Source organism: Loxodonta africana, chromosome 12 (assembly GCF_030014295.1).
Source record: "Loxodonta africana isolate mLoxAfr1 chromosome 12, mLoxAfr1.hap2, whole genome shotgun sequence".
In the NCBI taxonomy this organism is placed as follows: Eukaryota; Metazoa; Chordata; class Mammalia; order Proboscidea; family Elephantidae; genus Loxodonta; species Loxodonta africana.
In genome coordinates, this window is record NC_087353.1 from 65,779,866 (window position 1) to 65,806,201 (window position 26,336).

The window sequence follows — 26,336 nt, forward strand, 5'->3', positions numbered from 1 at the left end:
GAGGTAGTTATAGAAGCTGTAATCAGCCACCTAGGGCTGCTGTAACAAATCACCACCAACCAGTAGCTTAGAACAACAGAAATTTATTCTCTCATACTTCCGGAGGGCCAGAAGTTCAAAATTAAGGTACTGACACGGCCACACTCCCTCTGGAGGCTCTAGGGGGAGATCCCTCCTTGCCTCTCCCAGCGTCTTCTAGCTCTTGCTATTCCTTTGTTTGTGGCTGCATCACTCCAATCCCTGCCTGTCTTCACATGGCCTTCCCCCACGTGTCTGCTTTGTGTCTCTGTCTGAAATGTCCCTCTCCTTTAGGTCCTCGGTGGTGTAAACATTTTGCCCTACACTACTAACCTAAGCATTGATGGTTCGAACCCATTCAGTGGCACACTGGAAGAACGTCCTGGCGATCTGCTTCTGTAAAGGTCACAGCCAAGAAAACCCTATGGAGTTCTCCTCTGTAACACATGGGGTGGCCATGTATCAAAATCGACTCAACAGCAACAGGTTTGGTTTTTGGTTTTTCTCTCATAAGGACACCAGCCTTCGGATTTAGGGTCCACCATAAATCCACAATGATCTTCTCAAGAGATCCTTAACTGATTGCAGCTGCAAAGACCCTATATCCAAACAAGGTCACACCCATAGGTGTGGAGGTTAGAATTTGGGCATATCTTTTGGGGGGTCACAGTGGAGTCCCTGGGTGGTGCGAACAGTTAACACACTCAGCCGCTAACTGAATGGTTGGAGGCTTCAAATCCGCCCAGAGGTGACTCTGGAGAAAGACCTGGAGATCTACTTCTGACAAATCAGCCACTGAAGATCCTGTGGAGCATGGTTCCCCTGTGACACACGTGGGGTGGAAACGAGCCAGGGTCCAACCGTGGCGGCTGGTTTATTTAACCCACTACAGGTGCGGTGGGAAAGCAGGACTAAGCAAGGGGTCGGGGGCTGGGGGGGCTCCCAGTGGGTCAGGGAGAGGAGAACAAGGGCGAGGCACTGAGATAAACAGAGACAGAGAGCACCGAGCTCCGTTCCCTGCTGGAAATCCCATTTACAGAGGCAGGAGGAGCCCAGGGAGGTGCAAAGGCTCCTGCGGGTCCCCAGCTCAGGAGGAACCGCCGCGCCTGACTCCACGGTCCCAGGGCCCCTAGGCCACCGCCGCCCCTCTGGCCTGGGGCGCCCTGTTGCCCTGAGGCCCCTTGGCCCGGTCTAGGGGAGGCCCCGCAGAGCCAGACGAGATCCGCTGGCCGGATTCCAGCATCCCTGGCTCTACTCTCGGTTCTGCAAACACCACTGGCCCGGCCTCCGGCGAGGACAAAGCGTCCAGCCCCGCGCGCGCGTGACACGTCGGGCCCTCAACCCCCGCGCTGTCCCGGGCGGAGTTTTCCGGACACCGCCCCCGCCCTTGAAAGCCCCAATGCCTGGAATTCCGCAGGAATTCCCCCAGCGCCCACCCGCTCTGGGCACATTAAGGGAGGACGACAAAGCCCAACTCTGGGGCCTGGGTGTGGTGGGAGGCTTGGGGGTGGGGGGTGCGGGGAAAGGACGGCAGGGCCCAATGGACCCCTCCTGCCCTCCCCGCCTCCTTCAGGCCCAGCGCCCCCCCCCCCCACACCCCACAGAAGCCACAGACATGCCCACATAATGTGTCCCCTTTTCTTCGGCACATCAAGCTGGATACAGCACAGATGGCCATGTCACCAGAGAAGCACCGTCCCTGGACACCTGCAGCCCAGGAACATGTCAGCAGGAAGCTGGTGTGGCCTGAGGATTAGAGCCAGGGGCCTGAGTTCAAATCCCAGCTCTGCACCCTGGGAAAAGTTATTCAACCCCTCTGTGCCTCAGTTTCCTCAACTGCAAATCGAGATGATAATATCACCCACCTCAAAGGGTGGTTGTGAGGATTAACTGAGTTAGTACGTGTAAAGCACTCGGAAGCCAGATCCACAGGAAGTGCCAAATAAGTGTTTGCAAGAACTATGGTATGTTGACATAAACACACAGGCACTCATGAGACTACCTATGAGTCAGGATTGATTCCACCTCAATGGGTTGTTGCTGGTTGTTAGTGAGATAGGACTAGGTTAGAGCAGGGCCAGTTGGGCTGCCCCCACACTTTCCCCGTTTTGGCACATAGCGGGGAGACAAGCAGGGTAGAGAATGGAGTAAACAACCTGGCTCAACCCCTGGAGATCGGAACAGAACACACAGGGCCCTGAGAGCAAGAGGTACCTGGCTGAGGGGTGGTGAGAACTAAAATGTTGAAAATAAACTGTTAATATAGTTCTTGCAGGACTCCACAGGAGAAGAGTGAGTGCAAAAGAAGTAGAAGCGAGTCCTTCCCGTGCCAGCCAAAGGGGGCTATGTGACAAAGGGACCTAGTGCGCCTGCATCACAACCCATAATGATTTCTGTCAAGGGGAACTGAAAGACTTCCATCGTGAAGAAATCCTGCACGCGCAACTGTAGTTGCATAACCCAGCCCCTTCTCAGAAATCTCCCCCTTCCGCCCAGCCTCATGAATAAACATCAAAACCCCTCCTCCCATACTTGCAAACTCAGTCTATGAAGCCAGCATATCCCTGATACCAAAATCAGGTAAAGACACCACAAAAAAAAAAAAAAGAAAATTACAGACCTATATCCCTCATGAACTTAAACCCAAAAATCTTCAACAAAATTCTAGCCAATAGAATTCAACAACATATCAAAAAAATAATTCATCATGACCAAGTGGGATTCATACCAGGTATGCAGGGATGGTCTCAACGTTAGAAAAACAATTAATGTAATCCATCACATAAATAAAACGAAAGATAAGAACCACATGGTCTTATCAATTGATTCAGAAAAGGCATTTGAAAAAGTTCAACACCCATTCATAATAAAAACTCTCAGCAAAATAGGAATTGAAGGAAAATTCCTCAACTTAATAAAGGGCATAAAAAAAATTTTTTTTTTTTTTCTATACAAAGCCAACAGCCAACATCATCCTAAATGGAGAGAGTCTAAAAGCATTCCTCTTGAGATCGGGAACCAGACAAGGATGCCCTTTAACATCACTCTTATTCAACATTGCACTGAAGGTCCTAGCCAGAGCAATTAGGATAGATAAAGAAATAAAGGGCACCCAGATTGGTAAGGAAGAAGTAAAAGATCTTATATACAGAAAACCCTAATGAATCCTCAAGAAAACTACTGAAAATAGAGGAGTTCAGCAGAGTATATACAAGATAAACATACAAAAACCAGTTGGATTCCTCTACACCAACAAAAAGAACATTGAAGAAGAAATCACCAAATCAATACCATTTACAGTAGCCCCCAAGAAGATAAAATACTTAGGAATAAATCTTACCAGAGACGTAAAAGACCTATACAAAGAAAACTGCAAGAAACCAAAATAGACCTACGTAAGTGGAAAAATATACCTTGCTCATGGATAGGAAGATTTAACATCGTAAAAATGTCTGTTCTACCAAAAGTGATCTATGGATACAATGCAATTCCGACCCAAATTCCAATGACATTTTTTAATTTCCTCAACTGTTTTATCTGTGTGTTCTTTGGCTTGTTCTGCATATTGCCTGATCTCCTTCCTTATGTCTTGAAGAGTTCTGTATATTAATTTTTTGAATTCTGCATCCAGTAATTCCAGGAAGTCACCTTCATCCAGAAGATCCTTTGATTCTCTGTTTTGAAAGCTTGTTGAAGCAATCATGGTCTGTTTCTTTATGTGGTTTGGTATTGACTGTTGTCTCTGAGCCATCTCTAAGTTATTGTATTAGTTTATTTTACATTTGCTTACTTTGTCCTAGTTCCTCACTTTGTTTTGTTTTGATATGCCCAAATGGGTTGTTTGAGTGAGCTAGCTTGATTATTTTTGCCTTTGGGGCTCTGAAGTCATGTCACCAGATGGCTAGAGCTGTTATCAGGTATATGAGCTTAGGAGTCCATTCACTTTTCTTATGTGGATTCAGCTCAGGTGTCCAGGTAGCTGGACATCAAGTATGTGGTACAGGCTCTGTCCTACAGTCTTAGAGGGGCAGGAGTGTTTGGTGTAGGTACCAGTATCTGGTTACAGCAGGGGGTCATGCTCTGAACAAGGCAGTGGGCTGAGAACCGTGCCCCGAGTGTCTGAGGAAAGCATGTCCCTCTTCCCTAGAGCATGCAGGTGGGTGGGTTCTGCAGACGGACCATGGGCACCCAATGCTTTTGGTTGTAAGAACTAGGAGGTACCAGTTATCCGTGGACCCCTGTTGTGGGGGCTCGGTGACCTGAGAGGAGCCACCAGTCCTTGGGCCCCTGATGTGGGTAAGTGGGGACCCTGTTTAACAGACAAAGCTGTGTCAAATATCAAATGCCCACCTCTCCACCACACAGCTGAAACAGTCACCGTCCGCCAGCAAGGGCCTATTCTCCTGGAATAGGCCCACACAGGTCCATGCAGAGGGGAAAGGTATTCAAAGTTCACAGACCATTTATGCCTGGACAGGAGCTGCTTCTGTTCTGAGCTCCCCAGGTTAGTAGAGCTGGCAAATTATCTTTTCCCCTTGCCGTGAATTTATTCCTTCTCCAAGGCCGGGAGGATGGCTCAGGGCACTCATATGGGCCTATCTCAGGCTCAGGGAAATGAACAGCCACTGAAGCCGGCTTGGGGGCAGGGGGTGCGTTAAAATATACGCAAGTACTTAGCTTTTGCGGAGAGCGCCATTCTCAGGTTCTGGAGGTGTGAGTAGGCTGTGTGGATGGCTGCTTCTCCCCGAGGAAACTGCCGCCGAAGGCTAGTACCAGCCCTCTGCAGCTGCTCCCAGGAATGGTGCCTGAGGGCTTCCCACGATTCAGGTCCGCTAACTCCTCTCCACTTCTGAACAGTCTCACTCTCTCCCTGCCACTTAGTCCATTTTCTAACTTTGCCTTTGATGTTTAGGGCTCCTAGCTTGTCGTAAATATAATCGTTTCACTTGATTTTTTGGGTCTTTGTTGTAAGAGGGATCACTGGAAGCATCTGGCTATTCTGCCATCTTGGCCCTGCCTCTCCAATGACATTTTAACGAGATGGAGAAACAAATGACCAACTTCATATGGAAGGGAAAGAGGCCCCGGCTAGGTAAAGCATTACTGAAAAAGAAGAACAAAGTGGGAGGCCTCACTCTACCTGATTTTAGAACCTATTATACCACCACAGTAGTCAAAACAGCCTGGTACTGGTACAACAATAGATATATAGACCAATGGCACAGAATTGAGAATCCAGACATAAATCCATCCACATATGAGCAGTTGATATTTGACAAAGACCCAAAGTCAGTTAAATGGGGAAAAGACAGTCTCTAACAAATGGTGCTGGCATAACTGGATATCCATCTGCAAAAAAATGAAACAAGACCCATACCTCACTCCATGCACAAAAACAAACTCAAAATGGATCAAAGACCTAAATATAAAATCTAAAACGATAAAGATCATGGAAGAAAAAATAGGGACAACATTAGGAGCCCTAATACACGGCATAAACAGTATACAAAACATTACTAACAATGCAGAAAAGAAACTAGATAACTGGGAGCTCCTAAAAATCAAACACCTATGCTCATCCAAAGACTTCACCAAAAGGGTAAAAAGATTACCTACAGACTGGGAAAAAGTTTTTAGCTATGACATTTCTGATCAGCATCTGACTCTAAAATCTAATGATACTGCAAAAACTCAACTACAAAAACACAAATAACCCAATTAAAAAATGGGCAAAGGATATGAACAGGCACTTCACTAAAGAAGACATTCAGGTAACTAACAGATATATGAGGAAATGCTCACCATCATTACCCGTTAAAGAAATGCAAATCAAAACTACAATGAGATTTCATTTCACTCCAACAAGGCTGGTATTAATCCAAAAAACACAAAAGAATAAATGTTGGAGAGGTTGTGGAGAGACTGGAACACTTATACACTGCTGGTGGGAATGTAAAATGGTACAACCACTTTGGAAATCAATTTGGTGCTTCCTTAAAAAGCTAGAAATAGAACTACCACACGATCCAGGAATCCCACTCCTTGGAATATATCCTAGAGAAGTAAGAGCCTTTACACGAAGATATATGCACACCCATGCTCACTGCAGCATTGTTTACAATAGCAAAAAATGGAAGCAACCAAGGTGCCCATCAACGGATGAATGGATAAATTATCATATATTTACACAATGGAATACTACGCATCGATAAAGAACAATGATGACTCCTTCAAACATTTCGTAACATGGGGGAATCTGGAGGGCATTATGCTGAGTGAAATCAGTCAGTTGCAAGAGGACAAATATTGTACGAGATCACTATTATAAGAACTCGAAAAATAGTTTAAACAGAGAAGAAAATATTCTCTGATGCTTACGAGACGGGGGAGGAAGGGAGGGAGGGAGAGAGGTTTTCACTAATTAGGTAGTAAATAAGAACTATTTTAGGTGAAGGGAAAGACAACACACAATACAGGAGAGGTCAGCACAACTGGACTAAACCAAAAGCAAAGAAGTTTCCTAAATAAACTGAAAGCTTCGAAGGCCAGCGTAGCAGGGGCGGGGGTCTGGTAACCATGGTTTCAGAGGACATCTAAGTCAACTGGCATAATAAAATCTATTAAGAAAACATTCTTCATCCCATTTTGGAGAGTGGCGTCTGGGGTCTTGAACGCTAGCAAGTGACCATCTAAGACGCAAAAATTGGTCTCAACCCACCTGTAGCAAAGGAGAATGAAGAACACCAAAGAAACAAGGTAATTATGAGCCCAAGAGACAGAAAGGGCCACATAAACCAGAGACTACATCATCCTGAGACCAGAAGAACTAGGTGGTGCCTGGCTACGACCAATGAATTCCTTGACGGGGAACAGAGGGAACACAACAGAGAACCCCTGGGGGAGCAGGAGAGCAGTGGGATGTAGACCTCAAATTCTCGTAAAAAGACCAGACTTAATGATCTGACTGAGACTAGAAGGAACCCGGAGGTCATGGTCCCCAGACCTTCTGTTAGCCCAAGACAGGAACCATTCCCAAAGCCCACTCTTCAGACAGGGATTGAACTGGACTATGGGATAGAAAATGATACTGGTGAAGAGTGAGCTTCTTGGATAAAGGAGACACATGAGACTATGTGGGTAACTCCTGTCTGGATGGGAGATGAGAGGGCAGAGGGGGTCAGAGGTTGGCCGAACGTACACGAAAATAGAGAGTGGAGGGAAGGAGTGTGCTGAGTCATTAGAGGGAGAGCAACTAGGAGTATATAGAAAGGTGTGTATGAGTTTTTGTGTGAGAGACTGACTTGATTTGTAAACTTTCACTTAAAGCACAATAAACAAAACAAAACAAAACAAAAAAACCCCTCCTCCCCTCTTGTTGAAACCCTTAAATACTTGGCTCTTAGGCAAATCAGTGAGACAGTCTCTCTAAAGGTTCTAGCCCTGACTGTTTCCTTTTGCTAGCTGCTGGCGAAATAAATTTGCTTGTGTGACTCCAGGCTGCCTCAATAGTCTTATTTGGCTGCACGAATCTGGTTGGGTTCAACCGAGGAAAGGGCCCTCGGTAACAGGACCGATACACAGAGCCACATGCGGAGATATGTGTAAACCAAAATAGAAAATTCCATGCAAACACACACGGATGCACATGTGCATACAGACACACACAGACTCAGTATGCACACATATGTACACACATACACATCCAGAATATAAAAACGGGTGCACATACACCATATACAGGCATGCACACACAGCGAGCGGTGTGTGCAAGCACATGCAGGCACATAGGCACCAACCAACAGGAAATGTCTGTATCAAACTCTCCAGCCCGAATCAGCCCTGTGGCTGATTGAATCCCTTTCCAGCAGCCTCCTGCTGTGTCCCCGCCCCCCCCGCCCCCCACCCAGCTATGTGCAGGGTGCCCCTGGGAGTGGCCTTGGGTTGTCTCTCAGGTTACCGTCACACATAGGCAGGTGTCTGTCTGACCACAGACACCCCAAAGCAGTCCACTGTGCCCTGCCCTGCCTGGGATCTGGGATCGTGAGCTAGGAACCTCAGCAGGCATCTGCCTGGGGCCCCCTTATGGCATCCCAGCCTTGAACGAAGGAATGAGACGCCATCTCTCACTCTGAGCAGAGAAAACAAAACACAAACCCAAACTGCAACAGTTCCCTCCTGCCTCCTTCCCCCACCCCCATCAGCATCCCCAGCAGGATCCCTTTTGTCATCAGCCCACCACCCTGGATACTGTGGATTAAAAGCTTTTGTCTGTGGGACAATAAAGGGCATTTCTGAGTCATAACTCCACCCCTTCTTTATTCCTCCCAGGCTGAATTCCACGCCTGCAGGGACCATGGCCACACTGAGGTCAGACATGGATCCTGGGCAACACAAAGACACTGGGTATTTATGGGTGAGGCGGGATGAGGGTCAGGATGAGCAGGACACCGGGGTTGCTACAGGCTGGAACTCCTTTCCTCCCTGGGCCTCAGTTTGTTCATCTGTAAAAAGGGGGTAAAAACACCTGTCTGCAGTGGGCACTGGTCATTGTTTCGAGCTGCCCAGGTTCTAAGCCTTTTCCCAAGTTTGGGGAGTTTCTGCCCCGTCTGAGTCCCACCAGGAGAGGTGCCCTACTTCTCATTCAGAAAGCTGAAGACAGCAGCCTCACAATTTCCCTGCCTCCCTTGCAGCTAGGGTGGGGGTTGGTGACCCAGGCTGGGCCAATCAGGTGCACCCGCCCCAGACTGAATCAGGAACTAGTAAAGAAGCAAGGATGGGGGGCTCCACCGCAGGTGGCAGTGACACCCATTTTCTGGGGCCAGCAAGACCAACAGTGGGGTCCAGGCCCACGTCCCTGGGTGTGGCTTCCACCTGAAAGTTTCCAGGCGTAAGTTTGTTGCCCAAGCTCCGGCTGCGTTCAGTGCTGGGATTGAGCGCCCCAGTATTCTTTCCATAAATTCCTTTTCTGCTCACAGCAGCTGGGGGACGGGGAGGGAAGCCAAGGCGATGGGTTCAAATCACCAACCTTCAGATAAGTAGCTGAGGGCGAATCATTTGTTTCACCCAGGGGCCTATCAAGAACAGAGCAGGGGTCTTCAAATTCAGAGGCGCTATGAATTTGGATAGGAGATGGTGACTTGGTGAGGTTTTCTTGGTTTGTTTTTTAATTTTATTGTGGTGAAGTATATATATAACAAAAATTTGCCCCTTTGACCATTTTTAAGTGTACAATTCAGTGACGTTAGTTACATTCATCCTATTGTGCGATACCATCATGATCTATTTCCAGGGACGGATTGCCCAATAAGCCAGGTATGCACAGGCTTAGCAATGATGTGGTGAAACCCATGTGAAACTGTGCACTACAGGTTAGTAAGTAAACACAAGTAAGCCTGTGTGCACCTTGCTTACTGGTTAATCCACCCGTCTATTTCCAAAAGTCTTCCATCATCCCAAGCAGAAACTCTGTGCCCATTAAGTGATAACTCCCTATCCTCTCCTCCCCCCAGCTCCTGGTAACCTCTGACAACCTGTTGTCTCTATGCGTTTGCCTATTCTACATAGTTCATCTAAACGGGATCATATTTGTCTTTGTGATTGACTTATTTTGTTCAGCATAATGTTTTCAAGGTTCATTCATGTTGTAGCATGTACCAGAGCTTCATTTCTCTTTAGGGCTGAATAATATTCCATTGTATAGCTAGAACCCATCTTGTTCATCCATTTCTTTGCTGATGGACACCTTTTGGTTGATGGGGTGCTTCTGTTTTGGCTGGTGTGAACAGTGCTGCAGTGAACATTGGTGTACAACTACCAGTTTGACTCCCAGCTTTCAACTGTTTTGGACATATACCGAGGAGTGGCATTGCTGGGTCATACGGTAATTCCGCATTTAAATTTTTGAGAAACCACTGAACTGTTGCACCATTTCCCATTCCCACCAGCAGTGCACAAGGATTCCAATTCCTCCACACCCTCACCCACGCTTATCTTCCTTTTTTTTTTTTAAATAATAGCCATCCTAGTGGGTGTGAGGTGGTATCTCACTGTGGTTGCAGAATTTTTAATGCTGATTAGATGATATAATAATATTTTGGATTTATTGGACTCAATACAAATATCATTAAAATGAATTTCTCTTGCTTCTTTTTACTTTTTTAAATGAGACTACTAGAAAATTAAAATTGCGTCTATGACTCAACATTATATTTGTGCTGGGTAGGACTGGTCAAAGGAAGTGCCTGCCCACGCTGAACATTCTGAGAAGTTTACCAACAGGCATGCATTTCTCCTGTGTTCTAGAACTTTCCTGGTCTTTCGGTGGCTGGCCAGCTGCGGCTTTGCCAGGAAAGGCATAATTGTTGCCCTTTGTTTACATTTGGGGTGCATTTTATATCTGGGGTACATGATTTTTTCATTCTTCCTGTGGTCAGTACCTCTGGGAGATACACTGTAGTCAAGCTAGTGCTTAAGATGTTTGCAAATAAGGTAAAATCTTTATAAAATAAAGATTTTAATAAGAAATATCCAGTCTTAAATCAATAGAAATAAATTCCAGGCACATCTTCAAAAAACGAAACATATTTTGAAAGGTCCACGGGCTTTGCCAGAGTCCCTGGGTGTGCAAATGGTTAACATGCTCGGCTGCTAACTAAAAGATTGGAGGTTCGAGTCCTTGGAAAAAAGGCCTGGTGATCTACTTCTGAAAAATCAGCCATTGAAAACCCAGTGGAACACAGTTCTACTCTGACACACATGGGGTCACCTGATTAGGAGTTGACTCCGTAGCAATTGGTTTTTTATGGGATTCGCCAAGCTGTCAGGGGAGTCCCCAGGAATCAGGGGGTCCTGAGCTGGGCCCCTGGCCTCCCTGCTCTCCTGCCCTTTGAGGATCATGTGGCTTCTGGCAGAGTTTCCCCGTTTTCAGATGACTCCAGCACGCAATCACAGCCACCACACAAACACGGGGCCACAACAGCCTCCTGACCCTCCCGTGTGGGCAAGGGCCCTGGCCCTGCCCGGGATAGGCACGAGGTTCGACCCCTGGGATCCCTGCTTCAGAGTAAGGAGACCCTGGGTGGAATCTGTCCATGTGATGGCCTCTCCCTACGCCTCCAGATCCTGGCGGGGAGCCAAGCCAGAGCCCAGGCACCTGGGCCTTTGTCCCAAAGGGAGCTGGGCAGTGGGGACCTCTGAGCTCTATAGGCGGGGCCAGCCTGGGGGCAGTCATCACTATCATCAGCAACTTATTGAGAGGCATTTCCTGAAATGAACTCTGTGGCTGCCCACCTCTCCAGGCCCGAGCCTTTTCTTCTTATTCACATACCTTAAGCACGGCCCAGGTGTAGGCACCAGACAAGTATTATCTTGTTTAATCCCCACACACCCTCAGAGGGCAGCACTGCCATCACCCTTCCTCACTTCACTGATAAGGAAACTGAACCACCGAGAGGTTAAGTGACTGGCCTGAGGTCACACAGCTCAGGGCCCATGTTCTGGAGGACCACTCCATGACACCTCTTTGAGAACCAAAAACCCATAGCTGCAGCAAAGGGACGCTGCTCCACCCCAGTGAATAAAATCCTGCCATGGAGGGCACCATATAGCCTACCGCCGGCTTGTCCCTCCTCTGCTTGGAGCGCTGCTCCTCCTCCACCATGTGCCCACATTCTAGGGGCATCACCACTTGCCAAACACCCAGCCAGACACCTGGGAATCTCCCCTACCCCCACAATGCTGACGACTCTTCCTCCTCTGTCGTAAATAGCTCCGTCTCAGCCCCTTTCTCTCTAATCCCTCCCCTTGATACCAACCTAGTGACCTGGGGCAAGTCATCTGACCTCTTTGTGCATCAGTTTCCTCATCTGTGAAATGCGGATAAAGATAGGCCTACCTCATAGGGTCATGGTGAAGCTAAAGTGAGATAGTTCAATTGATCTCTCTCTACCTACCTACCTACCTACCTACCAGTCAAGGCTTCCCGTGGTCCCAAGCACAGAGTAAGTGCCGAATGCTATTTCATCATCACTACAATTACCATCTGTGTCCACAGCACAGCACAGCGGGCAGGTCATGGGAGGCCCTGCAACTAATGTCTGTTGACCAGAGACGGCTTCATGGGTCGATCCGATCATGTTCCTTTCCAGCCAAAAGCCGTCTGAAGTCTCTCCATGAGCCCAAGAGTGAAGCACCCACTTGACTTAGGGGACCAGCCAATCCGGCCCTACCACGGTCTCCAGCCACATCCTCCACCCTCTCCTCTGTGCCCACTGAGCTCCACACGCTCTGTCAGTTTTGACAGCACAACCCCTATCCTGACTCAGGGACTTTGCACATGCTGTTTCCTCTTCTCAGAAGGTTCTTCCTCCAACTCCCTGCACAGCTGGCTCCCTTGTCACGCTCAGGTCTTCGCTTACATGTTGCCTCCTTATGGAGGTCTCCCTAACTCCCCTCCCCGCCAAATCTGGATCAGATCCTAGCGCATGGCTCTTTTCCCTTCATGCCCCCGCCTCACGACTTGTCGACATACATCTTCTGATTCATTGGCTGTCTCCTTCATGGGCATGTCAGCACCTTGAGGGCTGAGACCTCACTGGGTGCTCATGGATGGATCCCCAGGGCTTAGTGCAGCATGTGGCCCTAGGAGGTACAATGACCAAAGGCGATCAGTGAATGAACAAACGAGTGGAATCTTGTCCTGACGTGGGCTCTGCAGCCTGGAACATTGGAGCTCAGAGATGGGGAGATGTCACCAAGGTCACAGAGATTGTGGGTGGCAGAGCTGGAGCCACCTGCAAAACTTTGAGTATTATTATGAAATATTTTTAAAGTTCAAAGGAATATACACCATGCAGACCTCTAGAAGCTCCCTCTTTGTTTCACCATCAGTCCTGGCAGGGCAGGGAGCCCCTCTATCGCCTCCACGGTCACCCCTGTTGGGCAGGGCTGGGAGGCAGCCGCAGCTGCGAGGTCTTTTCGCCAGATGCTGGGGAGGAAGGTCATGATGGCCCCTCTGGCAAGTCATACGGACTCCCCCCAGGATGGGGACGTCTGAGTCACAGCCAAAGGGCAGAATGGCATTGTCCAAATTGTCCAAAATCATGATGTGTGATTCCAAACTCCATCCCTGCTTGTTTCCCCCAAGTCTCTGTGCAGCCCATAAATCTACTGCTCTCCCCCAGCTCAGGGTCGTTCAAGTTTGCTTATTGGCAAGACTCTGTGAGAAGGAATGGAAGCAAAACACGAGGAGAAAGGAGCACTGGTCTGTGGTGGGGGGCCTGGATGGAGGCCAATTGTGTGGAGGGGGTGAGAAAAAAGCAATAATACTAACAACAGCTAGCACCTGCTGAGCCCCACCGGGCCTGCACTGTGCTGGGGTCTCCCTAAATCCCACCCACACCCCTCGGAAATTGGCAGAACCATTACTTTCATTTCATAGATGTAGAAACAGGGCTCAGGGAGGTTGAGGGCTTTGCCCAGGGTCACACAGCCAGCCACAGGCTGGAATTTCAGAGTCTGCTATGCGCTCACCCACAGCGTCCCGACTGACTATAACCACAAGCCGTCACCTGCCAGGCAATTAAAACACTTTGCCGCATTTAATTTTCAAGACTTTATGAGCTACATGTGGTTGTTAGCCTTGAGGCTCAGATAATGGAGACCACTTGCCCAGAGTCCATGGCCAGGAGCTGGCAGAGGTAGGATTTGAACCCAGTGTGCCTCCAGCACCCGCATACTTCCCTCTGTGCCCACCTGCCTCCTTTGTCATCTCAGACAGGTCATGTGCCTCCTGGCTTCTGCACAGTTGGGCAGAGGCAGGTGAAACACCTCATACTGTGACCTTCAGGCCAAGGACATCAGGACATGGCCACACTGTTAAGCGGCGCCCCCCAGTCTCGGTCTCCCCCCCACCCCACTCCTGGGCCCCTCTTTTTTCAGTCAAGGCCTAACAATAGCGGCCAGCAATCTCTATATTGGGGCAGTAACAGGAGAAAGGGAAAGTTTTCAGCAACACTGGGGAGTTGTGGTTTGGGATGGACTGGGGAGCTGCCTTCCCCATTCTAGAGACGGGGACAGAGGCTGGTGATTCATCAGGGTCAAACCTGGTAGGTGGGCAAGTTCCCAGGCCAGTGCACCTTCACTGCCCTGCGGGCCCATCAGGAGGCCCTGGGCCCTCAGATCCACCCCCTCCCCACCTCTGCTCTCCGGGCCATCTCAGGGGTGACCCCTCAATCTCATTCTCCAGGCCCCCTGGAGGCGGGAGACACCTGGGTGTGTCTCCCGCCTCTCTCTGCTTCTCCTCTTCCTGTCCATGGTTCTAGCCCCACCTATGTGCTCTAGTTACCCCACCCCCACCCCTCTTGCCCCAGGGCTGGGGGCCCACGCCTTTCAGATCTCCCAGCTCTGGTGTAACTGGTCCCCAAGTTAAAGTCCCTTTACTGGCTTGCATGGGACTCCTGCCAGGCCCTGCCTGACCCCCGCCACTGGGGGCCCTTTAGAGAGTCAACCGAGCCGGACTGGGGGGACAGGGCTGAGGGGTGGACAGACAGCAGGGATGCAGATGGTAAGTGGCAAGTACCCTCAGGACGAGAACTCGAGCCTGTGAAATACTGGTGTCGGATGGGCAGGGTGGGGATGGGGGTGAGGAATTCACGTTCCTGGGAGCACAGATGAAAAATAAAGCACCCTGATTTCTCACCAGCCAAGAATGATGCCCCAAGACCAAGTGTGTGATTTTCAGGAAGAAATACCCTGAAACTGGGCCTGCTTCGGCCATGAGCCTTGGGATCTTCATCCGTATCTGAAGATCAGACCGTGGTCTCAGGGGACATCTAATTCAATTGGCAGAACATAGTCTATAAAGAAAATATTCTACTTCCGACTATGGTGAGTAGTGTTTCAGGTCTTAAGAGCCTGCGAGCAGCCATCTAAGATACATCTACTGGTCCCATAATGGCTGGAGCAAAGGAGAATGAAGAAAACCAAAGACATAAGGGAAAAGTTAGTCCAAAGAACTAATGGACTACAACCTCCACTGTACTGAGCCCGAACAACTAGATGGTGCCAGTTGCCACCATGGACTGCTCTGGCTGGGACACAATAGAGGGTCCCGGACAGAGCAGGAGAAAAACGTAGAATGAAATCCAAATTTGCAAAAGAAAAAAAATAAAAGACGAGGCTTGCTGGTCTGACAGAGACTGGAGAAATCCTGAGAGTATGGCCCCCAGGCACCGTTTTAACTCAGTACTTAAGTCACTCCTGAGGTTTACCTTTCAGCCAAAGATTAGACAGGTCTATAGGGCCAACAATAACACACATGAGGAACAGGTTTCATAGTTCAGTCATGTGTACGAAACTAATGGGCACGCTAGGCCAAAAGCAAAGACGAGAAGGCATGAAGTTATAGGAAAAGTGGACAGATGGAAACAAGGAACCTGGGATGGAGAAGCAGAGAGTGTTGATACATCTCGGGGTTGGCAACCAATGTCAGAAAACAATTTGTATATTAACTGTTTAATGAGAAACTAATTTGCTCTGTAAATTTTCACCTAAAGCACAATTAAAAAAAAAACAAAAAAACCCCTAACAGACCCCGTGAAAAAGCCTTGCACTCAATAAACACACCCCAACAGATGCTATGAATAAGCTGTGCACCCCTCAGTAAATACACCCCAATAAACAAAACCAAAAACTCATTGCCATTGAGTAGATTCTGACTCATAGTGACCCTGGACAGAGCAGAACTGCCCTGTAGTGTTTCCAAGGCTGTAAATCTTCACCTAAGCAGACTGCCACGTCTTTCTACCATGCTGGTAGGTTTGAACTGCCAACCATTTGGTTAGCAGCCGAGCGCTTAGCCACTGTACCGCCAGGGCTCCCCACTTTACAGACCAGGAAACTGAGACCTAGAGCGACTTGTTCGAGGTCATGTGGCTCGGAAGGGAGGAATCAGGATTTGAACCCAGTTCACTATGACCTCAAGGGCTTGTCAAATCTCACTCAAGTCTCATGAGAGTGGGGGTCCCTTTCATGCCTGCCCTCTTCATTTTCCCATTTTGGTAAATGACACCACCGGCTCCCCCATCACGGCGCCCTGGTGGTGCAGTGGTTAAGAGCTTGTCTGCTAACCAAAAGGTTGGCAGTTCGAATCCACCAGCCGCTCCTTGGAAACCCTATGGGGCAGCTCTGCTCTGTCCTGCAGGGTCTCTATGGGTCAGAATCGACTCGGTGGCAATGGGTTTGGTCTTTTGGGTTATGTGCCAGGTACTGTGCTATGCACTGGAGACACTACCATGAACAAAACAGGCAAAATCCCTGCCCTCATGGGGCCGGCATTGTAATAGAAGAAGCAGGTAACATACTGTTGTTGTTAGTTGCCATCCAGTGGACTCCGACTCATGGTGACCCCATGTGTGCAGAATATGGTTTTCAAGGCTGTGACCTTTCAGGAGGGGATCGTCAGGCCTGTCTTCCAAGGCAGCTCTGTGTGGGTTTGAACTGCCAACCTTGTGGCTAGTAGCTGAAGGAGGTACTTGACCATTTGGACCACTCAAGGGCTCCTATATACTCTGTAAGTAATAAAAATACACCTGATGTGTCCTGGACGGAGTGGGAGAAAAGTGTAAAACAAAATTCAAATTCACAAAAAGACCAGACTTACTGGTCTGACAGAGACTAGAGGAATCCCTAAGACTACAGCCCCTGGACACCCTGCTAACTCAGGACTGAAGCCACTCTCGAATCCACCTTTCAGCCATAGACAGGGCTATAAAACAAACGGTAACACAGGTGAGGAACGTGCTCTTAGTTCAATCAAGTATACGAGACCAAATGGGCAACACCTGCTCCGAAGCAAAGACAAGAAGGCAGGAAGGAAGAGGAAAACTAGATGAATGGACCTGGAAACACGGGGTGGGAAGCGGGGAGTGCTGATACATTGCGGGGATTTCAACCAATGTTGCAAAACAATTTGTGTATAAATTTTTGAATGAGAAAGTAATTTGCTTTGTAAACTTTCACCTAAAGCATGATAAAATTTAAGAAAAAAAAAAAATATATCCAACCCATTGCCATCAAGTAGATTCCGACTCATAGTGACCCTATAGGGCAGAGGAGAACTGCCCCATAGGGTTTCCAGGGAGCAGCTGGTGGATTCAAACTGCCAACCTTTTGGTTAGCAGCCGAGCTCTTAACCATTTTGCCACCAGGGCTCCATATATACATATATACCTGATGTTACATCGTGAAAAAGGCCGTAGGGAAAGCAAAAAAAAAAAAAAGAAGGAATGGGATGGGGGTGTGATTTAAAGCAGGTTGGTCCCTGAGCAGGTGACATCTGAGAGGAAGGAAGTGAGGGTGAGGACATCTGGGGGAACAACTCTTCCAAATACGCAGAATCTGAGGCTCAGAGAAGTGGCATGACTGGCCCTAGGCCACACGCAAGAATGGGGGGGAACTTAACTAAGGGTGTTTCAGTTAACACGAAACAAATGTTGGTGACTTCACTAATTCCAGCATGTTGACCCATCTACTGCCAACTGCAGACATCTGTGTTTCTGCAAGGATCTGCCTGGTACCTCCCAGTGTCTGTGCCTGTCAGATGCAGGCGAGGAGGAGGCTCCAGAGCTGATGGACCACACTCAGGTCTCAGTGGGCAGGTGGCTCTGGAAAATACATGACTGTCTGTCACAACAAAATTGTAAGCTGTTGGAGCAGGAAGCGCCCTTGGAGTGCGCTGGGTTCAATGCCCACGTTCTCCAGGTGGGAAGCCCAGGCCCAGAGAAAGGGAGCATCTTGCTCAAAGTCATGCAGAGAGCTGGGGCAAAGCTGGAGCAAGGACTAGCTGTGCTCACTGCTTGTTTTCTTTTTTAAACAGCTTTATTGAGATATGATACACATACCACATGTTCACCTATTTAAAATGAACAATTCAATGATTTTTGGTATATTCAGAGTTGTGCAACCATTACCACAATCAATTTTAGAGTATTTTATTACCCCAAAAAGAAACCCTGCACTTCTTAGCCATCACCATTCCCTCCCCCCACTCCAGCTCTAAACAAAAAAAAAAAAGCAAAACCCACTGCCATTGAGTCCATTCCCACTTAGGACAGAGCAGAACTTGCCCCATAAGGATTCCAAGAAGTAGCTGGTGGATTTGAACTGCTGACCTTTGGGTTACCAGCTCTGGGCAACCAATAATCTACTTTCTGTTTTTTGTTTTGATTGTACTTTAGATGACAGTTAACAGAGCAAACAAGTTTCTCATTAAACAATTAATACACATGTTGTTTTGTGACATTGGTTGCCAACCCCACGACATGTCAACACTCTCCCCTTCTCAACCTGGGTTCCCCATTACCAGCTTTCCTGTTCCCTCCTGCCTTCCAGTCCTTGCCCATGGGCTCGTGTGCCCCTTTAGTCTTGTTTTGTTTTATGGGCCTCTCTAATCTTTGGCTGAAGGGTGGACCTCAGAAGTGACTTCAGTACTGAGCTAAAAGGGTGTCTGGGGGCATACTCTCGGGGTTTCTCCAGTCTCTGTCAGATCAGTAAGTCTGATCTTTTGTGTGTGTGTGTGTGAGTTAGAAATTTGTTCTACATTTTTCTCCAGCTCTGTCCAGGGCCCTCTACTGTGATCCCTATCAGAGTAGTCGGTGGTGGTAGCCAGGGACCATCTAGTTGTGCTGCACTCAGTTTGGTGGAGGCTGTGGCAGTTGTGGTCCATAATCTACTTTCCATCTCTATGGATTTGCACATTCTGGACATTTCATAACATGGTTGTTGCTAGTTGCTGTTGAGTGATTCTGACTCATGGCAACCCCACGTGTGCAGAGTAGAACTGTGCTCCATCAGGGTTTCAAGGCCTGTCTTCCAACACACTTCTGGGTGGGTTAGAACCACCAAACTTTCAGCTAGTAGTTGAGCACTTAACTGTTTGCCCCACCCACGGACACCAGACATTTCATATAAATAGAATCATATAAGATGTGGTCTTTTGTGTCTGGCTTTTTTCGCTTAGCATAATGTTTTCAAGGTTTATCCACGTTGTTGAGTGTATCTGTACTTCATTCTTTTCATGGCCAAATACTATCCCATTGTATGAATATACCATATTTTGTTAATTCATTCATCAGCTGATGAACACTTGGGTTTTTTCCACTTGCTTGTTTTCTCTTTAACTGCTGTTGCCTGAGGACTTTCCATGTGCCAACCATTGCTAAACACTTGACTCCCTGATTAATGACACAGTCCTGTAGGGAGAGCAGTATTATTCCCATTTCATGGTCAGGGAAACTGAGGCTCATGGCTAAGGGACTGACTTAGGGTCACACAGAAGATCCAAATCAGATCCACTCCCAAAGGTCTCAAACTGGCAACCCATGAGCCGATACAAAACCCAAAACCAAACTCATTGCCACTGAGTCGATTCCAACTCATAGCAACCCTATAGGACAGAGTAGAACTGCCCCATGGAGTTTCCAAGGAGTGCCCAGTGGATTTGAACTGCCAACCTTTTGGACTGATACAGAGCTCACTATATTTGGTTTGACCTGAAAAGGATTTTACAGTTTTTTGAAATAGCTGCCCACTTTTGAAATGGGGAGTTTTCATGCAAAAATCTCAGATTTCTAGCTTCTTTTTTAAAAAAAAAAAAAAAAGGATCACAAGATCTGGTCACATGAGACTGCCTTCCCCTTTCCTGGAGTTTGGGGACTGTTGCTGAGAGGTGGTGCTGTCCTCGGAAGCTCTGGTGGCGTAGTGGTTAAGTGCTACAGTTGCTAACCAAAGGGTCAGCAGTTTGAATCCACCAGGCGCTCCTTGGAAACTCTATGGGGCAGTTCTACTCTGTCCTATAGGGTCTCATATGAGTAGACTCTGAGAAGACTATAAGTCGACTCGACGACACTGGGTTTGGTTTTGGTTTTGGTTTTTGGTGTTGTCCTCTTGGGATGGGGCTGGGCTCTCTAGTGCCCCCTGCTGGCCCACTACCTGGCTAGAGTAACCAACCAACTGTCCAGTTTGCCAGGGATGCTCCTGGTTTTAGAGGAGCTCTGGTGGCGCATCGGTTAAAGTGTTTGGCTGCTAAATGAAAGGTCGGCTGTTCGAATCCACCAGCTCCGTGGGAGAAAGATGTGATGGTCAGCTTCTGTAAAGATTACAGCCTTGGAAACCCTATGGAGCAGTTCTACTTTGTCCTATAGGGTCACTATGAGTTGGAATCAACTCTGTGGCAACGGATTTGGTTTTTTGGTTTTGGTCCTAGTTTTAAAACTGAAAGTCCCACACATAGGTAAACCCAAGATAGTTGGTCACCCGGCTGGCCCCAAACCCTCATAGCCTGCCGTCCCCACTGCCCATCACTGCCTCCCCTAGCACCTACCATCCAGGGTAGAACTCCAAGGAAAAGGTGCCGAAGCTGGCTTTTATTGAGTGTCTGGTATTCTCAGCCACGTCTTCTTTAACCATTTCTCACTCTGCCCACACTCTCCTGGGCTTTATTATTAGTTGGCGTCAAGATGGCTGCAACTCATGATGACCCCGAGTACAAAAGAATTGAATGCTGCCCAAACCCAGGCCATCCTCATGATTACAGGCATGCTTGAGTCCACTGTTGCCTTCCAACCTTGGGCTCTCATCTTCTAGCACATATTGGTCAATAGTCTGTTGTGATCCATAAGATTTTCACTGGCTAATTTTTGGAAGTAGTTCTCCAGGTCTTTCTTCTTAGTCTTTCTTAGTCTGGAAGCTCTGCTGAAATCCGTCCACCAGCATCAATCAGAGCAACGCACAAGCCACCACAGTATGACAAACTGACAGATGATCCCCAAATGCCGGTCTCCAACTTCTCACTGGTCCTTGGCCAAACGAGAAAACTGGACACAGCGTTCTTCATAAAGCTGCATTTATTCCCTTTTACGTCTCGCCCTCCACTCTGAGATCAAGGTCTTCCTGCTGTTCCAAACATTCTTTATTTTATGAGACAATGGAGAGGGGAGACGAGACGGTGGTTTGGAGAGATTTGTGTGTTTGTGTTTGTGATTAATTTTAGTGTGCTGAAATATTTATAACAAAAAATTTGCCACATAACCATTTTTAAGTGTACAGTTCAGTGACATTAATTACATTCATCACGTTGTGCAATCATCACCACTATCTGTTTCCCAAGGTTTTAATCACTCCAAACAGAAACTCTATACCTGCTAAGCAAAAACTCCCCATTTCCTCCTCCCCCCAGCTCCTGCTAACCTCTAATAATCTTTTATTTCTATGCATTTACCTATTCTAGATATTTCATACATACGTGGAATCATACAATAGTTGTCCTTTTGTGACTGACTTATTTCGCTCAGCATAATGTTTTCAAGGTTCATCCATGTTGTAGCAAAGACCTGGAGTTAGAAAACCAAAAGGGAAGAACACACTCAGCATTTCTCAAGCTGAAAGAACTAAAGAAAAAATTCAAGCCTCAAGTCGCAATATTGAAGGATTCTATGGGCAAAATCCTCACAACTGGACCAATGAGAAACAACATGATAAAAGCGGAAAAGACTGAAGTTGTCAAGGATTTCATTTTGCTTGGATCCTCAATCAACACCCATGGAAGCAGCAGTCAAGAAATCAAAAGATGTATTGCACAGGGCAAATCTGCTGCAAAAGACCTCTTTGGGGAAGTCCTACTCTGTCCTATAGGGTCGCTATGAGTCGGAATCGACTCGACTGCAGTGGGTAAAAGCAAAGATGTCACCTTGAACACTAAGGTGTGCCTGAGCCAAGTCATAGTGTTTTCAATCACCTCCTATGCATGTGAAAGCTGGACGATGAATGAGGAAGACCAAAGAAGAATTGACGCCTTTGAGTTGTGGTGTTGGCGAAGAATATTGAATATACCATGGACTGCCAAAAGAATGAACAAATCTGTCTTGGAAAAAGTACAATCAGAATGCTCCTTAGAAGCAAGGATGGCGAGACTTCATCTCACATACTTTGGACATGTTGTCAGGAGGGATCAGTCCCTGGAGAAGGACATCATGCTTGGTAAAGTAGAGGGTCAGAGAAAAAAGGAAGACCCTCAATGAGATGGACTGACACAGTGGCTGCAACAACGGGCTTAAGCATAACAACGATTGTGAGGATGACACAGCGCCAGGTAGTGCTTCTTTCTGTTGTACACAGGGTCTCTATGGCACCTAACAACGACAACAACATGGGCAAAATACTGAACAATGCAGAATGCATTAAAAGAAAATAGAAGGAATACAGAGTCACTATACCAAGAACAACTGGTTGACATTCAACCATTTCAAGTGGTAGCATTTGATCAAGAACTGATGGTACTGAAGGAAGGAGTCCAAGCTGCACTTGGCAAAAAACAAAGCTCCAGGAAGTGATGAAATACCAACTGAGATGTTTCAACAAATGGATGCAACTCCAGAAATGCTCACTTGCCTATGCAAAAAAATTTGAAAGACAGCTACCTGGCCGACTGGAAGAGATCCGTATTTGTGCCCATGTCAAGCAAAAGGTGGTCCAACAGAATTCAGAAATTATCGAACAATATCATTAATGCCAAATGCAAGTAAAGTTTTGCTGAAAATCATTCAACAGTGGCTGCAGCAGTATATAGACAGCGAACTGCCAGAAATTCAAGCTGGATTCAGAAGCGGATGTGGAAGGAGGGATATCATTGCTGATGTCAGTTGGATCCTGGCTGAAAGCAGAGAATATCAGAAAGATGCTTACCTGTGTTTTATTGACTATGCAAAGTTATTCGACTGTGTGGATCATAACAAATTATGGATAACATTTTGAAAAATGGGAATTCCAAAATACTTAATTGTGCTCATGAGGAACCTATACATAGACCAAGAGGCAGTCTTTCGAACAGAACAAGGGGATACTGCATGGTTTAAAATCAGGAAAGGTGTGTGTCAGGGTTGTATCCTTTCACCATATTTATTCAGTCTGTGTGCTGAGCAAAAAATCCGAAAAGCTCAACTATATGCAGAAGAATGGGGCATCAGGATTGGAGCAAGACTTATTAACAACCTGAGTTATGTGGGTGACACAACCTTGCTTAAAGTGAAGAAGACTTGAAGTATTTACTGATGAAGATCAAAGACTACAGCCTTCAGTATGGATTACATTTTAACATAAAGAAAACAAAAATTCTTACAACTAGACCAATGAGGAACATCATGCTAAATGAAGAAAATATTAAAGTTGTCAAGGATTCCATTTTACTTGGATCCACAATCAACACCCATGGAAGCAGCAGTCAAAAAATCAAATGACATATTGCATTGGGCAAATCTTCAAAAGACCTCTTTCAAGTGTTAAAAAGCAAAGACATCACATTGAGGACTAAGATTCGCCTGATCTAAGCCATGGTATTTTCAATTGCCTCATATGCATGCAAAAGTTAGACAATGAACAAGGAAGACCAAAGAAGAATCGGTGCCTTTGAATTACAGTGTTGGCTAAGAATATTGAATATACCATGGACTACCAGAAAAATAAACAAATCTGTCTTGGAAGATGTACAGCCTTAGAAATGAGAATGGCAAGACTTTGTACTTTGGACATGTTATCTGGAGGGACCAGTCCCTGGAGAAGGACATCATGCTTGGTGAAGTAGAGGGTCAGTGAAAAAGAGAAAAGCCCTCAAGGATTGTGGGGATGGTGCAGGACAGGCAGTGTTTCGTTCTGTTGCTATGAATCAAAGCTGAGTTGGCAGCACCTAACAACAGCGTGGGTTTGGGCGAGGAAGACTACAGAAGTGAAGTTCCATTTTCATTGCATCATATCAAGGGCACATACTATCCACACGACTTACCACTGTTGATGTTGACCTTGATCATCAAGGACACATACTATCCACACAACTTATCGCTGTTGATGTTGATCTTGATCACCTGGTGGAGGTGGTGTCTGTCAGGTTTCTCTGCTGTGCATTGAGTCTTTTTCCCCTGCCCAAAATGTACATCTTCTTTGGAAGGAAGTCTTCATGCACAGGAGTGGGGACCTATCCTCCACCCCAAGGGCTGAGCAGTTACGTGAATTATTTGGAAATCTTCTGCATAGGAGATTCACTCCTCCTCCATTTAAAGTAAAATTAGTAACAGCAAAGTCCTATATCTGTCACCAGATTGGCAAAATGACGTCTGCCTGAGGAAAGACAGCCTCCTTCCCTTTCCCCCCAGGCCTGTGTGGGGCATTTCCATTTCACACAAGACACCACAAAATGGGGTGCCAGACTCCCCAAATTACAGAAGAGACTCAGAGAGGGGAAAGGACGTGCCCCAGATCACACAGGGGGGTATGAGTGGCAGTGGCCCCAACCTCCCACCTCCCCACTCTAGCTCCCACTTCGGTGTCTGCCAAAGCCAACCGCTGTGGAGCAGGAAGAAGTCCACGGAAGGGCAGGAAATCATACCGGCCTGGATCCTTCCTCCTGCAGGGCAAGTAGGACATTACCAACCTTCTGGGAGGAACCCCAGCCAGGAACTTCAAAAGGCTCCCGACAGTCAGCAGATGGGTTGAATGAGGCCCTTCCCTGAGTGATGCCACCTAGCGTCGCCACCCCTTCCGCGACCCTCCATGTGCGGCACAGCTGGGTCCACCCCCAGGGAGAAGCCTAAATATTTCAAGGATTCTTGGCTCCGTACCAGGACCACTTGCTGAGGCTCATCTTCCGCACAGGTAGGGCTGGGCCGGGAATTTGTGAAACCAGCAGGCCTGCTCCAGAGGAAGGGGGCCTGGGGTTTTGGATCCCCCTTTTGACCGTCAAGGTCTTGCTGGTACCCACAGGCCTGAAAACGCAGCCCGGGTTTCTGGGGAGTCCTGAGACGCTGATTCACCCCTTGGGAAGCTCCTTCCTGCTCTCTGGGCCTCAGAGTCCTCAAATGGGGTGAGATCTGACCCCACGTTAAGGCTGGGGCTCCTGTCACTGCCTCAGCCTCCCTGAGGGCTGCCCAGTCCTGTCTCCCCCTCCCGGGGGGCTCACATTAGTCCCCCATGACCCAGCTGCCCAGCAGCCGGCGCCTGCGACAGCAGCGCCCCCTTCTGGCTGGGTGCATTTGGGCGTCCTCCACGGAGGTCCCGTACCCTGCTCTCTGCTTCCCCCTACAGGTCACTTTGGTTGAACAAAGTGCTGAAGAAGGAGGAAATAGGAGAAGGTGGGGAGAGGCAGAAAAATATAAAGACTGGAGCTGCTGAAGGAGGAGTTTTTCAAGGGTGAGGGAAGAACATTAAGGAAAGAGGCATTCAAGGACTCAGAATGTGAGGACAGACAATAAAGACAGGAGAGGAAAGGGGATTTTGGTGAGTGTTGTGGACTCTATTCGGGTCCTTGTCAGTGATCTTTAGGAGACAAGAGCAAAGAATGGACCTCCCTTTTAATTCCTGTGGCTTTTTTTTTTTTTTTTTATTGTGCTTTAAGTGAAAGTTTACAATTCAACCTAGTTTCTCATAAAAAAACTTATACACACATTTTTATGTGATCCTAGTTGCTCTTCCTACAATGTGACAGTACACTCCCTCTCTCCACCTTGTATTTCCTGTGTCCATTCAACCAGCTCTTGTCTCCCTCTGCCTTATCTCTCCTCCAGACAGGAGCTGCCCACTTAGTCTCATGTGTCTACTTGAGCTAAGAAGCTCACTCCTCACCAGTATCATTTTATGTCTTACAGTCCAGTCTAATCTTTGTCTGAAGAGTTGGTTTCGAGTATGGTTTTAGTTTTGGGCTAATAGAGAGTCCAGAGGCCATGACCTATGGGGTCCCTCCAGTCTCAGAGCATTAAGTCTCATTTTTTTACTGGCATTTGAGGTCTGCATCCCACTTTTCTCCTGCTCCATCAGGGATTCTGTTTTTTCCCTGTCAGGGCTGTCATTGGTAGTAGCCAGGCACCACTGAGTGCTTCCAGTCTCAGGCTGATGGAGTTTCGGGTTTATGTGGCCCTTTCTTTCTCTTGGGCTCATATCTTCCTTTTGTCTTTGGTGTTCTTCATTCTCCTATGCTCCAGGCGCGTTGACACCAGTTGATGCATCTTGGATGGCCACTTGCTAACTTTTAAGAGCCCAGATGCCACTGACCAAAGTGGGATGCAGAATGTTTTTTAATACACTTTGTTATGCCAGTTGACCTAGATGGCCCTGAAACCATGGTCCCCAGACCCCCGCCCCTGCTACTCTGTCTCTTGAAGTGTCTGGTTGTATTCAGGAAACTTCTTAGCTTTTGGATTAGTCCAGTTGTGCTGACTTCCCCTGCAGTGTGTATTGTCCTTCTCTTCACCTAAAATATTTCTTTTCTACTATCTAAT

General features: G+C 47.5%; 1 long non-coding RNA gene across 5 annotated transcripts in view; it reads left to right on the top strand.

Moving 5' to 3' along the window:
- The first annotated feature begins 1,497 nt into the window (after window positions 1–1,497).
- The window catches only part of LOC111752706 (uncharacterized), a 48,180-nt gene continuing 23,341 nt past the window's right edge, over window positions 1,498–26,336 (top strand). The window contains exons 1-2 of one of the 5 annotated variants that reach the window (XR_002787581.2): window positions 7,964–24,717; window positions 24,826–25,338. This is a non-coding gene — a long non-coding RNA (uncharacterized LOC111752706). Of the gene's footprint in view, window positions 25,339–26,336 lie in introns of all 5 variants that reach the window. The other 4 variants (XR_002787584.2, XR_002787582.2, XR_010323630.1 and 1 more) reach the window with 4 other exon arrangements.